Genomic DNA, 5462 nt, shown 5'->3' on the forward strand with positions numbered 1-5462 from the left:
TTTTCCCCAACTTATACACATCCATTTTTATTGGCCTGAGGTTAAAGGAAAAACTATTTACTTCCAGAGATGAAAATCAGTTTCTTCTATTTATCCATCTACTGTTTGTCTCTCTCCCCATTCATTCATTCCTCAATTGTACTCTCTCCATATCAAACCCATTGTCTGTAGGTTTTCAAATGAAAACATGTACTGCTACCTGCACTGTTCCTAGCCAATCAGTCTCAAATAAAACCTTGTCAATAAGTGTTAAAATATTTTGAAACTAATTCCAATAATAGAATTTGAGATTTATGACCTGTCTTTTTTGGGGGGGATTTTTTTCTTTTGGTGAAAAATATATCAGAGAGAGAGACACGAAATGTATCAACTAGAGTTAAATCATAATGCTATGCTCTTCATGAACTACTATGAAGACCGCTGTATAAGATATCTAATATCATTTGGAGTTGACTGTAAGATTTTAAGGATGATTTATTTATTTATTTTATTTTATTTTATTTTATTTTATTTTATTTATTAATTTTATTATTTTGTCTTATTTTATTTCTATTTATTTTCTAGTTTGTCTTGTATTCTTCTTTTTCAACCTATTTCATCCTAAATTCCAGGACAGACTACCCAGTGAGTCAGTATTAAAGGCCAATCACTACCAGAAGGGGAGAAGAGTTGATTAAGGATGCTAGTGGATGTCTGTGATAGGTCAATCAGAGCAGAGGATTAAGGAGAACAAAAAATGTTGGGGAATTAGCACAAGTGTGAGGTTTGTGTCTAACTATCAAAGATTTCAAGGGCTTCAGTATGCTTTAATTTGCTATCCTTCTTGCCTTCTTAAAGTAGAAAATTCAAAGGATCTGGAAAGAAAATTTCACCTGTTCCACTATTTGAATGTTGGAGAGAGTAGAGATGGATGGAGAAGAGAATCTGGAATGGAACATCACGTTCTCTGACTTCTCTGTGGTAAATAAATATTTGGGAGTGGACCCCACAAGTGTTGAAATGCGTGTAGTTGAAAGTTTCTGGATGATATAATCTCTCTTTTCCTCAAATATGGCATCTAGGATATCAGATACACTCATGCTCTTTCACATGAGCTGTTCTACAATGGATTCTTGCTCTAAATGTGGAACAGCTTTGCTGATAAAACTGCACATGGCAAGCAGGATAAGAAATCAGTAGATTTAAGGATAGATGGTACATTGCCAGTCATTTTCCACCCTGAGGGAACATGCATGTTTCTGTTAAAGTCAAACAACTTCCCTGAAGGAACTCACATCTCATTTTCTCATGGAAATCACAGGTCTCATCAGTACAGTAATTCAGTATGTCTCAAATATTTAAGATTAGGCAGGACAGCTATAATCTTTTTCTTCCTTCCTAGAGCAGAGATATCATTTGATTTGCCAAGCTGTGTCTGTGGTTCCTCTGCAGGTGCTTATCTGAAAAAATTAAAGAGAGTTGTGTTTGATACTTGGATTTGAAAGTGTTTTTTTGAAAGAGCTGGCCCTCCTAAAAATGCAGTGTAATTTGAAAGAAGTCACTGGTCAAACTAAAAGTGAATAAAGGTATATTTCATATCGTCACTAGTGGATAACTTCTTTCATTGTATCTCCTTAACCCAATATCTATGGATCATAGAGAACAGAATTCAAGATGTGAGCCATTGATTTCAGATGCTGTCAAGATTTATTTATTTATTCCAAGCTGGTATAACTTGTAGACTTCTTCACATGAGTGTGCCTTGCTCTGAAATAGAGAAGCCAGAACCATGCATCTCAAATTCTCCCTCTCTACTCTGCCCTGGAGTACTGCGTCCAGTTCTGGGCCCCTCAGTTCAAGAAGGACAGGGAGCTGCTTGAGAGTCCAGTGCAGAGCCACAAAAATGATTAAGGGAGTAGAGTATCTCTCCTACAAGGTAAGGCTGAGGGAGCGGGGTCTCTTAAGCTTGGAGAGGAGACTGAGAGGTGACCTCATTAGTGTTTATAACTATGAAAGAATGAGTGTCATGAGGATGGAGCCAGACTCTTTGCGGTGACATCTAAAGATAGGATCAAGGGCAATGGGTGCAAGCTGAAACATAGGAAGTTCCACATAAATATAAGAAAAAACTTCACGGTGAGGATGAAAAAACACTGGAACAGGCTGCCTAGAGAGGTTGTGGGATCTCTTTCACTGGAGACATTCAAAGCCCACATGGATACGTTCCTGTGTGACCTAATCTAGGTGTTTCTGCTCCAGCAGAGGGATTGGACTAGATTATCTTTCAAGTTCCCTTCCAATCCCTGACATTCTGTGATTCTGTGAAACCACTGCAAGAAGAGAGTGCAGCATATTCTGCCTGATTTCTGAATAAAAAAAAGTTTTTCCCATTCTGACTTTGAAACAGGAGTGTTGATGCTTTACTTGCCTGCTTTTAGTAAAGACCAAGCTGTTTAAGGCCTAGTTGAATTGACAAATACCTTGGAAGTCTTTATGCAGTAAATTGTTAATATTTTCTTTTTCTGCATTTTCGAGCTCTAACACCTGTGATCACAGCTCTGAGAAATGCCTCTACTGAAAAGTCTGGACATCTAATACTAATTCCACTGAACTGTTACACTGCTAGCTACTTCAGTGTCACACTAGCTTGTAATCTCTGATTTAGGCACCTTCAGTAATTCTTTTTTAATTACAGTATTTGCAGATCAGTTCTGTGATCAGTATAAATCCAAGTTAGTGATAAGACACATGCCCTTAGCTGAACTGAGTTCTGGGCAGTACACTTTTATTCAAGCATCATCAATGCAGGAGTAACTACAGAAAGCACATGTTCTTATAGTCCAAACTGCAGCCTACTTATCCGAGTACATTCTTAGAAGAGTCAATCCCTTTATGTTTACATTTCATATGACATCTTTCCCACCAGTTCCCTTTGCCTCTGCACTGAAATATTAGCAAAATTAGCTAATATGTTCTCCATCAAAATTCATTACAAACCTCATCTGCATATAGATTCGAGAAAACATAATAATTTCTTTTTCTAACATTTAATTTATATCTAGTAGAAATTTTTGTCATACTGCTAAGTATAGTAAATACTATTCAAACTAACTTTTTACAGCTCTGGTTCAAGTCTGTTGCATGAGTACATTAAAGAACAGGGTAAGAGTTACACTAGCAAAAGAAAAACCAGCCTTGCCAGTAAGCCTGGTTCCTAAGAGCAGCCTCAAGCCAGCTGTTATGTCTGGCTTATCATGAGCCACTGCCTTTGATCAGAAAAGAGGAGCCAAGTTATGCTGAGGTTTATTAATTGCAGGTGTAACATCCAAGTGGCTATCCCCAGAGGAACTTCACAGCCTGTGGTGACACCACTGGGATTACAGCAGCAATACACACGGCTTGCCACCTTTCAAAGTCATCATGTAAATACCAAGTTTCATTTCCAGTAATGACACTGCAGGTAGATTGCTAAAATGGGTTATCCACGCAGGAGGACCAGTAGGTGTTTATAGCTTTCCATCTCTGTTTCTTGCCTGTGTTTCTCATGCTCTTTTATCATGGCTACACACTTTCCATTTGCTGCTTCTCCCTGTAGTACAAATCTCTTTCCTCAATTTACTCCCTTGAACCTCATTTTCTGCTATTTTAACTTCTACTCTTAGCACTATCTATGCTTCGTCAATAAATCTCTCCTACTCATTTATCTCCCTGTGAATCTCAGTTCCTATTTCTATCACTTTTGCTCTCTACCAAGAAGCCCTTTCTGTGTTTGACATCCCAGCACACTTAATCACAATATGGAATAGGGAGATGCTTTCCTTCAGTATGGCTGGCAAGAGCAGAGAAAAAAAATTGTTGCCAACTATGGCAATGAATAAACCTTTCCAATGATCATTATCATGATGAAGTGATACATTTAACACATCCCAGAGGTCCTAACCCACTTCAGAACATTATTAAAGACATGGTGAAATTGAAGGTGGCACTTGGGTTGTCAGATTCAAATTCTCTCCAATCTTGGGGGATTTTTTAATAAAAGTAAACAGCTAAATCTGCATGTTTCTGCAATGTACCAACAATGTCTCCTTCCTCAACAAGATATCATTTCATTTGGACCTACAGGAGACATAAAAAGACAGCTACAAATTGAATAGCTCCTGAACTAAACATGTCATTATAACTAGTATATTCAGTTTCACTCTCACTTTAAATTATACAGGTTTATGTAGCTCAGTTCCAGATCAATTCCATCTTATGTATGCTTTGAAACTCACTATACATGATTTTGTAAGGTAAAGACAGCATGGAACTGGGCTCTATGTTACAAAAACTAGATATGCACTTGTGTATAAGAGTGTTTCTCTTTCATCATCACTCTGGCCTGGAAAGACTTGGCCAAACATACTACATTTAGGAAAAATGTGTTGGATATTGCCTTCTCAGTCAAAAGCTCCAGGAAATTTTTGATAGATGTTGTGTTTGACTCAGTTCAATTTGGTCAGTATGCCATTTTCAGTACTCACAACTGATTTCTTTTAGATGCACAACAAAACAAAACAAAACAATAGTAACTTCAGTGAACACAATTAGTATTTATTAAAGAAATTTTATTTATTATCTGACACATTTGTAAATAAATAGTGTAACTATGTAATTTTGGCATATCACAGTGCTGTAATCTGTCAAATTGACAAAATGTCTACTGTGGAGAGAATTAGACTTGTTTTCACTTACTGTGAAAAATCAGAAATCACTTATTTACACTAGTCAAAAGTTACAAAAAGGAGGAAAATTGGAAGTTACAAGAAGGATCCACACCTGGCTCTTTTATGATAAAAGGCATTTTGTATGTATGAAATATGAAATATTGACATTACTGCAATATGCAGAACCAAATGTGTTTTAAAAGTAGTACATTTATCTAATAAATGTAAGTTGAAATCTACATAAAGAGGATTCTCTACTTTCCTAGATCCAGTTTTGTCTCCTTTGTTTACCAGAAACTGAACTGGCCTGAAACCCTGTGCAATAATCAGAGACATCTAGTGGATGACTGATAAACTGCAGATAAACATGTAAGTATGCAGTGCTTTCATAATCACCAAAGATACATAAAATGAAATACTTCAGTTCTCTCGATGTTTTAGGGATCCCATTCTCCCAGTCTTTCCAAGCAATGTAGCAGAGTTTTGTTTCTTTGAAATAAACCTTTCCCTACTCACCAAGCTTTAGCTGACACTTCATAGCTTCTTTCCTACAATTCTCTTAGGGAATAGTTTATGTCTCCACTTCTGCTTTATCGGTCTATGCTTTGTCTAGAATATTCCTGTCTAATCACTCAAAATGGATTGCAGAAAAGAAACAATTAGGATTAAAAAAAAAGCTGCACTGAAACAGCTGATGCATATTTTCTAAGGTAACTCCTATAAAATACCTTTTCTTTCCTATTTTATTTTATTTCAATTCCTTTGAAATTCTCCTGC

This window comes from Meleagris gallopavo, chromosome Z (genome assembly GCF_000146605.3).
Source record: "Meleagris gallopavo isolate NT-WF06-2002-E0010 breed Aviagen turkey brand Nicholas breeding stock chromosome Z, Turkey_5.1, whole genome shotgun sequence".
Classification (NCBI taxonomy): Eukaryota; Metazoa; Chordata; class Aves; order Galliformes; family Phasianidae; genus Meleagris; species Meleagris gallopavo.